The 12,445-nt window shown below is 38.1% G+C and overlaps 1 long non-coding RNA gene across 4 annotated transcripts in view; it reads right to left on the reverse strand.

Moving 5' to 3' along the window:
- Positions 1-12,445, reverse strand: part of LOC103885393 — a 72,296-nt gene that overhangs the window by 37,247 nt on the left and 22,604 nt on the right. For 2 of the 4 annotated variants that reach the window (XR_004183818.1, XR_002522725.2), the window contains exon 3: positions 93-183. The exons of the other annotated variants lie outside the window; for them this stretch is intronic. This is a non-coding gene — a long non-coding RNA (uncharacterized LOC103885393). The remainder of the gene's footprint in view (positions 1-92; positions 184-12,445) is intronic. 4 annotated transcript variants of the gene reach the window in all.

Genomic DNA, 12,445 nt, shown 5'->3' on the forward strand with positions numbered 1-12,445 from the left:
CAGGAGAGTATAGGGGTCAGCCCAAATTTCAATAATCAGCTTCCTGAAATTAAGGGAGAAGACAAGGAAGACGGGTAAGAAATGAGACATACCTATAAAAAGCTTAATCATCTGCCCAACATCTCAGGTAATAAATACATCTCCCAGGCAGTGACCCCAGATCTCTCCCTTTGATTGTAGACTCTGGAATTTTAAAAATCACAAATTTTGTTCTCTTCATTTCTGAGAATACTTTGTGGTGTTCTCGATTAAGGGGAAAAAAGGTCATTCCATTTCAAACCTATTCATTAGAATTTTAAGAGGAAAGAAAGAAAAATAAATTCTTTCATTTAGCCCATGCCTTAAGTAAATATTTATTTGTTGATCTATCTTTGGTTCAGGGTTAGCAAGACAGTCTAGTGGTTATGGTTTTTGATACAAGTTTCAATTTGGTATAAATTCCTGCCCAAGAGGTATAAAAAGACACAGAAATGAAGTGAAATCAAAATAAGAACAATGAGGAAGAACAGAAAGGGATTCTTTCGGAGACATTTTCTAGCAAACATACCTAATAATGACAATCTTGGTTATAATTTAATAGTTATATGATGTTTCCATTCACTGAATCCCCTTTATTCTTACACAAAATAATGTGCTATGACTTCCCTACCTCTTCAAGAATTGACAGGTCAGAGCCAAGAGCTTCAGATAGTTTTCTGAGTCTATAGGTCAGCTCCTCCCAAGAGGTAGAAAATGTCTGGCAGTGGCTTGGGGAAGCCTGCAAGCCTCCCTCATAAAAGGGGCTCTGAGGGATCATTTTAGCTGATCTCTTTTGACTATGCAAGAAACAGTTATTAGTTTCTTGGCAGGAAATCAACGCTTTATTGATTTTCAACCTATCGGTTTTCGGAATTACATGGGGGTGGTCCATAGGAATAAGCTGGCTGGGCTATCTCAGCTGACTTCCATGAACACTAACTGCATGTCACTTGTACATGAATCTGGATGCCAAGTGGGCTGGTCCTTTGGTAGAATAACTAAAAATTTGTTTTTTATGTTTCTGTATGTATGAATGTTTCTGTATGTATGTGTGTGACAGCACTACCTAGCTGTCTCTGCCAATGTTCTCCAATAATTACAACGTTCTCTAAATAATTAAGATTTCTTTAGAAGTTTAAGAGAGAGAAAAATATTGAATACAAAATCCTATGAGGCAGGTTTAACTTAAGCTGTGACTCTGCCCATACATGGAAATTTTGAGTACACAATAGGAATTTAACACAAATAACTAGTATTTACTCATGAAAAGTACACTCACATATTTGCCAAGGGTGAAAAATAAAGATGGGATTTTTCCTACTAAGTAGGAAGGCATCATAGATTTTGCAGAATTACCTTTATAGATCGGAATCATGGAGGGCAACAGCCAGGCTAAGCCACAAAATAGACTTTGAGTCTTCTGTCCCTGAATAGACTTGGTGCAGTATCACTGATGAGAAAGCACTGATCTCAGCTTTGAAGATGGCAATCTAGCTCCAGGGTCTAACTCCAACTGTTGCATACAGAAGAAGTTCTATGGTGTCACAAGACCTGACTTGGAGTCCTGACTCTGTGATTTTGGATATGCCACTGAGCCTCTCTGAAGGTAAAATCAGATCTTGTAATGGAGAGATTCTTACGTGCCAGGTGCCCCAGTCAGTCCAAATTAGAATTCAGGGTCTAGCTAAGCTTAGAAACTGGAAGATATGGTGATTCCCAAGTATATTTTATGAGTTTATTTGCATACAAGTAAGAGGTAGTTAATTTATAAATCTGAACACAAATGTAGATTGGGAGGGGGAAGGAAAATAGGATTATAGAGAAAATTATGTCTAATCTCCAGCCTGAAGCCTATGGGCCAAAGGGTTGAAGGCAGAAGTTAATGGGACTCTTTTACTCCACATTTTATAAGGGTTGAGACCCTCACGTGGGCATGTGTGGAAACACAGAGGACATTCCAGAAATACCTAGAGGGAATGGGGAAAGAGGAAGGAGGGTGTCAAGATGTTCAGCAGCAATGTTTGAAGAGGATCTGAGCCAGGGAAATTGGGATAAAGATGTTAACATGACTCTGTTCTCCCATACATGAAACACCATTTAATCCTCACAATAACATGAGGAAATAAATATCATTATCCCTGTTTACTCCATTTCTGGGTTTCAGAAGGTAGATAGATGAAGTTAATGCTGTTAACTGTGCATAATAGGATTTGAGTTCTTTCTGGTAAGTAGATCATACTGTCTTTAAGCACTATATTCTGTTCATTTGCCTACTTGCAGCTATAAAATTCTTAAAGGAAAAAACAAGACAGACAACTGAAAGGGATGCTCAAATTGTTTTAGATGCAGGATAATTAACAGTGTCAAAAAGAGAATGAGCAGGGGTTGGGTTTGAGAACAACCTAGGCATAAATCAGGAAGCTCAAATTTTTATACTTTCTGCATCAACACTTTTCTTAGACTCACATGAAAACAGAGTGGAAATACTGAGAGAGAGATCTCTCACAGTGCCCTTGCAGAGGTCAAACACTTCCTTATCTAACTCTGATTTACTTGGGTTGCATGGAAATTAGTGAGCTTGGCTTGATCACTGATGGTTCTGGCATTTCACATTGGAGACTTAAGCCATTTTGGCCAATGCCTTGGTTTGCCTTGGAGTAACACAGTAAGCAGCTCTCTCAACAAGCAGTTTCAATTATTTTTAATGATTATTTTAACCTTAGATTGTAAAGAAAAACCTCAACAAGGGTGAGATACTCTCTAGCAGTTTTAATTTTACTTAAGGTCATGTCTGAGATATCTGGATTTCTTCAATTCTGAATGGAACTACACAAATCTTGCCTTTCTCAGAAGGAATTTCAGTCATTTATCAAGAGCAGAGAGTTCTTTTCATGTTTTGGAAATACAGCTTATGTTCTGAGGGGCCAGAATCACTTTTCCTGCAGCGTGGGGCCAGCTCTACCTAGGGAATCATTAAGCCTATTTGATTTAGAAAAATATGCATATAATTGACTCAAAAGATAGTCTTTATATTTATGCAGCTCTTCTTATTTATTTCACATCCATTTCCACAAAGTGCTTTCGTATTATTTTCTCACTTGATTCTCACCAATTCTCTCTGGTTTTGGAAGGTCAAATAACACTATACTTCTTTACAGATAAGGCAACTTGAGCCCAAGAAAGCTTACTTGATATGATGAAGGTCTTAAGGGTAACCGATGGCAGAGGTATTATGACTCCTTATTCTTTGCACTGATTTATGAGTGTTTCATTTACTTACTGCTGTGTAACAAACAACTCCAAACTTCATAGATTCAGAGCATCAGGAATTTAGACAGGACACAGTGGAAATGGCCTATGTCTTCCCCTTGAGGTCTGGGGCCTCAGCTAGGAAGAATAGATGACGACTAGGGTTCGGATCATCTAGACGCTTCAAGAAGACTCACATGTCTGGTGCCTGAACAAGGATGACTAGAACACCAGCTGCAACTATAAACCAGAACACTTACATGTGGCCTCTCCATGTGGCTTGGGCCTTTCCCAGCATGTCATTTGCATTCTGAGGAGCACTTCCAAAAGGGAGCATCCAGAAGGAGAGTGTTCTAGAGAACTAGGCAGGAGATGAATGGCCTCAGATGTCACACAGAAACCCTGCTTCTGTATTCTCCTGGCTACAAGTGAGTCACTAAGCCCAGATTCAATGGAAGGTGGCTCTTGGTGGAAAAGTGGCAGGGTCACATTTAGAAGAGCATTTATGATGGCAGATGCTATTGTGGACATCTTTGAAAAATGTCATCTTCCACTGTAAGCACAAATATATTTCCTGCACAAATAACAGGGAAATAAAAGAAAAAAATCTGAACTAGGGCTTCAAATGGTTATGAAAGAACTAAACAAATAGTAAGAGCTTTCCTACACAGCAACAATAATAGGTACAAAAATAAAGTGGAGCCCCTGGCACAGTGGCTCACACCTATAATCCCAGCACTTGGGGGGCTGAGGCAGGTAGATTGCTTAAGCCCAGGAGTTCAGGACCAGTGCCTGGGCAATATGGTGAAACCCTGTCTCTACAGAACATACAAAAATTAGCTGGTCATGGTGGCGTGTGCCTGTAGTCCCAGCTACTTGGGAGGCTGAGGTGGAAGGATCACATGAGCCAGGGAGGTCAAGGGTGCAGTGAGTTGTGACTGCACTACTGCACTCCAAGCTTGTGACAAAGCAAGACTCTATCATGAAAACTTTAAAAAAATACAAAAAGGTGGAAAAAATCCCATTTACATCAGCACTACAAAATATAAAATAATTCAGAAAAAAGTTTACAAATTACATGGGCACATATGAAGAAATCATCACATTTTCTGAAAGATTTTTTAAATGAAATGAAGATATATATTATGTTTCTTAAAAATGTCCTTTCTGACCAATGCCATATATCATATTCTTGGACAGTGTTATTTCTGCTCTAAATGTAACTCAGTTCCAAGAAAAAAATCCCAACATAGAGATATGTGAATTTAATATTATTAATGTAAAGTTCATCAGGAAGAATAAAATTATTAGAAAAGTCAATAGCCTTATTAATTAAAGAATAAAATATAAAACATATCAGATATTAAAATCTTATAAAGTTTCCATATTTTAAATAAAGACACTGCTGGTATTAAATTAGATAATCATGTGCCTGAGACCAGGTTTCACCTCTTGTCCTCGTATAATTGTAATTCTTTTTACCCTCAAAAGTATCCTGTTTTGGATGATAAATTATATGGCCACCCTACAATTAATCATACATATGTATCTGTACTCCCTCCCCAAACCCTACTTAAAAGGCAATAAATACATTTTAAAAATGTTAGTCAAAAGATCCAAGAGAAGCGATCGATGGATGGATGGATGGATGGATGGATGAATGGATGGATACATAGCTAGGTGGATAGAAAGAGAAGTAGATGAAGGGATATGTAGATGGCTAGATATATATAAAATAAATAGACTGATCATTCAGCCAACAACTAACTGGGAAAAAAAGAGAATCAAATAGTGAAATGTGTGTTGTGGTGAGAATCAAAGTTTGGTGTGATGACCAAGAGTGACTTTGGCTATTTCTGGCTGAAAATTTTATTTGAAAACATTAAATTTAAGTTGGTATTTGAATGGCAAGAAGGAGCAAGTCCTTCAAAGAGCTGGAAGGAACACTTTCTATTAAGGGAAATTAATTAGTACAAAGGCCATATGCTAAGATTAAATTTAGCTTGTTTGAGAAAGTTAAATACTTATGTAGCTGAAGCATAGTACCCATATAAGATGAAGTCTGAGAGGTAGGTTAGACCATTTAGGATCTGTAAAATAGAGTAAGTTAGAGTAAGAAAGCAAGCTGGAGCAAAAAGTTTGGATTTTATCCTAAATGAAATGTGAATTAATTAAAGAATTTTAAATAGAGTAATATCTCATAAATATTTTTTAATAAGAAAGGTATGGACAATGAATTGTGGAGAGGCAAGAATAGAAGGTGGTAGATCAGTTATGAGGCTATTACAGTGGTCTTGGCAAGGGAAAATAGTGTCTTAGGCAAGAATGACAGAAAGAAGAGTGAAGTGTTTGAATTAGGAAGGAAAATCTGACAGGGCTTGCAGAAGACATAAGGCAAAAGACTGACAGATGTTGCTGTATAGAAATATAAATCTTATATATCAAATAGACCATAAACAAAGTTAACAGTTAAAAAAAAAATGAAGAAAAAATGTGTAATATACATAACAAAGGATTAAAATAAAATGTCAAAAATACATTTTAAAAGCTGTAAATGAATAAGAAAAAAACAAACAACTCAATAGAAAAATGTGCAGTGATATAAAGAGATAATTTACAAAACAAAATACAAATGAAATAACACGTGCAAAGACATTCAACCCTGTCAATAAACACTTACAAAATAAAATAATAAATCACTTTAATCTTTTTCACTGGAAAAATTAAAGATATAAAATTTAAAATATAATAAAAGAGAAAAATACATAAGTTTAAATATTTTGTATTGGTTGAAAGTAATAATGGTAATATAAATGAATATGGAAATTTGGCAGTTTGTCTACATCTATCAAGATTTTTAATTGACTGTGAAATTCCCCTGGTATTTATTCTAAAGATACACTTTCATTATTTATTAATTATTTTTATTATTTATTATTTATTTTTAGACAAGAGTCTCATTCCATCACCCAGGCTGGAGTGCAGTGGCACAATCTCCGCCCACTACAACCTCCACCTCCCGGCTTAAAGCAATTCTCTCACCTCAGCCTCCTGAGTAGCTAGAACTACAGACACGCACTACCACAGCTGGCTAAGTTTTGTACTTTTAGTAGAGACAGGATTTCGCCATGTTGGCCAGGCTGGTCTCAAACTCCTGACCTCAAGTGATCCGCCAGGCTCTGCCTTCCAAAGTGTTGGAATTACAGGCATGAGCCACCTCGCCCAAGCTAGAGATACACTTTCAAATGTGTACATGAAGATACATACAAGAATATTCATTGCAAGGGGGTTTTTGTAATGGAAAATGTCACCCATTTTTGGTAACATTCACCCCAAGAAATATAATGGAAATACTGTGAAGAATTTTTAAAGAGTAATATTGATATATATGGACTTACTCGGAAATATCTCTATGACTTTTTAGAAGTAAAAAATCAAGTCACAAAACAATAAAAGGAGTTTGGTTTTCTTTATATGGAGGAAACTGAAACTATATGTGAATGTGAATGTAGGTAGATTCAGAGTAATATCTTCAATGTCTTAAAATTTTAACAGCGGTTCCACAGTAGGGTAGGAAGTTAATTGACCTGACTTATGGGAGGGCTGATGGATGAAGAAGCACTTTTGTTTTTTATGCTATACACATCTGCATTGTTTGAACGTTTATAGCACATATTTTTGTATTACTTGAGTAATTCTCTATATTGGATTTCAAAAAGTGAACAAATGAAACTTAGATTATGTTGGCAGTCACAGAAGGGGCTTCAATCATGAACAGTTGTGAAACTTTTGGCAGTAATTTGAATTTAATAAATCTTTTTTTTTTTTTTTTGAGACGGAGTCTCGCTCTGCCGCCCAGGCTGGAGTGCAGTGGCCGGATCTCAGCTCACTGCAAGCTCCGCCTCCCGGGTTCATGCCATTCTCCTGCCTCAGTCTCCCGAGTAGCTGGGACTACAGGCGCCCGCCACCGCGCCCGGCTAGTTTTTTGTATTTTTTAGTAGAGACGGGGTTTCAACGTGTTAGCCAGGATGGTCTCGATCTCCTGACCTCGTGATCCGCCCGAATCTTTACTGAACAAAGCTTGCAAGAGTACAGTTCAATGTGGAGTCTGGTCAAACGCTAAAGGAAGTGCTCCAAGAAGGGAGAGTCTGAGGACTTGGTGGGGTAGAAAGAACAAGGCAAAGGCTTGAATCTGTAACGTCTTTGAGTTTTTTGATTTCCCTTATCCATAAAATGAAGTATTGGCCAAAGCAGCATTTCAAACTCTTTTTTTGTTTTGTTTTGTTTTGTTTTTGAGGGGTGGGGGCAAGGGACAGAACACTTTTGTATTCCCAAAATACAAAATAGTGAGAGTTATGAAACTCTCACTATTTACCCTGATAAAAGCAGTATTTCTCTGGTTAAAGGAGGTCAAAAGCCAGAGCCCTACCAGCTCTGTTCCTTGGGCAACACTGCAGCCTTCCTCAGGATGTCCCAGGGGAACCCAAGGCCATGGAGAACACTCCTTAAAAACTTCCAGCCTGGGTCATTTCTAAAGCCTTTACTACTCTAAAATACATAATTCTCATTTACAGATGTAACTCCTGAGAGTCAGCCTCAGTGAGTGCAGAGTATGGTTAGAATTCAACTGAGGAAAAGCAAAGAGGAGCAGCATTTATTACACTATTTACATGTGCTACACCTTGTTTAAGCCATTTTAATACCTTACTTTGTTTAATCCTCACAACCATCCAGTATTTTTAGCTCCATGCAGAGAGGAAACAAGGAGATAAGGAGCTTTCCAGAGGTCACACAGTAAGTACTGAGCTGGAATTCTAACAGATTTGCCTAACTGGAAACGTCACACTGGGTAGGCCTAGAGCACGGTGTCCTATTAGGGAAAAGGGGATATAACAATAGTATTTCTGGGGGCTGATGGGGTGGGTGGTGGAGGACACCAGGATAGGGTGGGTGGGATGACTTCCAACACCAGCTCCTCATGTTTCCCAGCTTTGTCAGGGACTATGCCTTGTAACAGTCTATTTGGGGGAGCTAAGACTATCACATGTGGAACAAATTAAGGAAAACATAGGCAGCTTGTAATTAGCTGTTTAACCACATGGTATACTCTAGAATTTGAGGAGCTTTGAGGTATTTTTTTTTTTTTCCAGAAATGATTATAAATTTACACTACTCTTGTTCCGTCCTCTCCAGATACCTGGTTGTGGTCAGTGCCTGTGGTCAAGGCAACACGATGCACATCCATCACCCCTGAGCAAGATATGCTCAAACACATGTACACTACAATGTTCCCATAACATCTGCCTCCATAGCATCAGCAACTGACCTAAATGCCTGCCTTAATGGGCAGGGCTTTTCTGCATGCTAGATGTCCAGAATACTTGCTTTCCCTATTTGTAATTTACCACTGCAGTTGTTATTTACATTATTTTCCAAGTAATCAATTCATAGAACAGGCAGACAAGAGCTGAGTCATCTTGGAAGAGAGCCCAAAAATCTCCCCTGCACAGCAAGCTTTACAAAAAGATCATCCTTTGTGGAATGCAAACAAAATGGCCTCCGCAATTTATTAATGTTCCCAAGAGCTGTGATTATGAATCCAGACATTTTAACAATGTTGAATCTAATTATGCCAAGTGAACAGAGTATCTGTCACAAGTTACTCCAAACCATCCAGAGGTACAATGTAAGCCTCCTGTTTTTACAGGTTCTTCTGTCAAATTTAACTGAGAGCATTTTGTCTTTTGAACTAGACTAAGGTTAGACAAGATTTACACTGAATGCAGCCAGAGCAATCAATGACTAAGCCAGGATGCCTACATTTCAGTCACCACATTCTCCAATTTTAAGGAGAATAAAATATTGGCATATTCCCAATTCAACCCATTTAATTCAACTGCTGTTTGTTTTAAAAGGAAATTTAAAACAATAACAAAGAAGGAATTCATCAGTGCTGATTCTATGAGACACACAAAAAATCTTTTTTTTAAATTATACTTTAAGTTCTGGAGTACACGTGCAGAACGTGCAAGTTTGTTACATGGGTATACACGTGCCATGGTGGTTTGCTGCATCCATCAACCCATCACCTACATTAGGTATTTCTCCCAATGCTATCCCTCCCCTAGTCCCCCCATCCCCTGACAGGTCCTGGTGTGTGATGTTCCCCTCACTGTGTCCATGTGTTCTCATTGTTCAACTCCCCTTATGAGTGAGAACATGTGGTGTTTGGTTTTCTGTTCTTTCAATCGTTTGCTGAGAATGATGGTTTCCAGCTTCATCCATGTCCCTGCAGAGGACATGAACTCATCCTTTTTTATGGCTGCATAGTATTCCATGGTGTATATGTGCTACGTTCCGCCTCCCGGGTTCACGCCATTCTCCGGCCTCAGCCTCCCGAGTAGCTGGGACTACAGGCGCCCGCCACCTCGCCCGGCTATTTTTTGTATTTCTTAGTAGAGACGGGGTTTCACCGTGTTAGCCAGGATGGTCTCGATCTCCTGACCTCGTGATCCGCCCATCTCGGCCTCCCAAAGTGCTACGTTTTCTTTATCCAGTCTATCACTGATGGACATTTGGGTTGGCTCTAAGTCTTTGCTATTGTGAACAGTGCCACAATAAACATACGTGTGCATGTGTCTTTACAGAATGATTTATAATTCTTTGGGTATATACCCAGTAATGGGATCGCTGGGTCAAATGGTATTTCTGGTTCTAGATCCTTGAGGAATCGCTACACTGTCTTCCACAATGGTTAAACTAATTTACACTCCCACTAACAGTGTAAAAACATTCCTATTTATCCACATCCTCTCCAGCATCTGTTGGTTTTCTGATTTTTAATGATCACCATTCTAACTGGAGTGAGATGGTATCTCATTGCGGTTTTGATTTGCATTTCTCTATTGACCAGTGATGATGACCTTTCTTTCACATGTTTGTTGGCTGTATAAATGTCTTCTTTTGAGAAGTGTCTGTTCATATCCTTTGCCCACTTTTTGATGGGGTTGTTTTTTTCTTGTAAATTTGTTTAAGTTCTTTGTAGATTCTGGATATTAGCCCTTTGTCAGATGGATAGATTGCAAAAATTTTCTCCCATTCTGTAGACTGCCTGTTCACTCTGATGATAGTTTCTTTTGCTGTGCAGAAGCTCTTTAGTTTAATTAGATCCCATTTGTCAATTTTGGCTTTTGTTGCCGTTGCTTTTGGTGATTTAGACATGAAGTCTTTGCCCATGCCTATGTACTGAATGGCATTGTCCAGGTTTTCTTCTAGGATTTTTATGGTTTTAGGTCTTACCTTTCAGTGTTTAATCCATCTTCAGTTAATTTTTGTATAAGGTATAAGGAAGGGGTCCAGTTTCAGTTTTCTGCATATGGCTAGCTAGTTTTCACAATACCATTTATTAAGTAGGGAATCCTTTCCCTTTTGCTTGTTTTTGTCAGGTTTGTCAAAGATCAGATGGTTGTAGATGTCTGGTGTGATTTCTGAGACCTCTGTTCTGTTCCATTGGTCTACATGTCTGTTTCGTACCAGTATAATGCTATTTTGGTTACTGTTGCCTTGTAGTAGAGTTTGAAGTCAGGTAGCGTGATGCCTCCAGCTTTGTTCTTTTTGCTTAGGATTGTCTTGGTTCTGCGGGCTCTTTTTTTGATTCCATATGAAGTTTAAAGTAGTTTTTTCCAATTCTGTGAAGAAAGTCAATGGTAGCTTGATGGGGATAGCATTGAATCTGTAAATTACTTTGGACAGTATGGCCATTTTCACAATATTGATTATTCCTATCCATGAGTATGGAATGTTTTTCCATGTATTTGTATCCTCTCTTATTTCTTTGAGCAGTGGTTTGTAGTTCTCCTTGAAGAGGTCCTTCACATCCCTTATACGTTTGTATTCCTAGGTATTTTATTCTCTTTGTAGCAGTTGTGAATGGGAGTTCACTCATGATTTGGCTCTCTGTTTGTCTGTCATTGGTATATAGGAATGCTTGTGATTTTTGCACATTGATTTTGTGTCCTGAGACTTTGCTGAAGTTGCCTATCAGCTTAAGGAGATTTTGGGCTGAGATGATGGGGTTTTCTAAATATACAATCATGTCATCTGCAAACAGAGACAATTTGACTTCTTCTTTTCCTATTTGAATATCCTTTATTTCTTTTTCTTGCCCGATTGCCTTAGTCAGAACTTCCAACACTATGTTGAATAGGAGTGGTGAGAGAGGGCATCCTTGTCTTGTGCCGGTTTTCAAAGGGAATGCTTCCAGTTTTTGCCCATTCAGTATGATATTGGCTGTGGGTTTGCCATAAATAGCTCTTACAATTTTGAGATACGTTCCATCAATACCTAGTTTATTGAGAGTTTTTAGCATGAAGGACTTGAATTTTGTCAAAGGCTTTTGCTGCATCTATTGAGATAATGATGTGGTTTTTGTTATTGGTTCTGTTTATGTGATGGATTACGTTTATTGATTTGCATATGTTGAACCAGCCTTGCATCCCAGAGATGAAGCAAACTTGTTTGTGGTGGATAAGCTTTTTGATGTTCTGCTGGATTTGGTTTGCCAGTATTTTATTGAGGATTTTCTCACCAATGTTCATCAGGGATATTGGCCTGAAATTTTCTTTTTTTGTTGTGTCTCTGCCAGGTTTCAGTATCAGGATGATGCTGGCCTCATAAAATGAGTTAGGGAGGATTCCCTCTTTTTCTATTGTTTGGAATAGTTTCAGAAGGAATGGTACCAGCTGCTCTTTGTACCTCTGGTAGAATTCGGCTGTGAATCTGTCTGGTCCTGGACTTTTTTTGTTGGTAAGCTATTAATTACTGCCTCAATTTCAGAACTTGTAATTAGTCTCTTCAGGGATTTGACTTCTATACAAATAAACTAGAAAATCTAGAAGAAATGAATAAATTCCTGGACCAAATTTCAATCCTAATATCACTTAATACAAGTAACACTAGCAGTTTCAGAGAGTAACAACAGATGTAGAAGTCGAAATCTTTTTTATTCAAAAAAGGAGATGGGAAATGTTTTATTCATACATGCATCACCCATGGCCAGTATGACCTTGCATGCAGTTGGTGCTCAATAAATGTTGATTATATAAAGAAAGAAAATCTAGTTATGGGACTTTGTGTGATCAGTATAATATCCATTTTTGTTTGAAGACAAACTTTAATT

The sequence above is a fragment of the Papio anubis genome, chromosome 5 (assembly GCF_008728515.1).
Source record: "Papio anubis isolate 15944 chromosome 5, Panubis1.0, whole genome shotgun sequence".
NCBI lineage: Eukaryota > Metazoa > Chordata > Mammalia > Primates > Cercopithecidae > Papio > Papio anubis.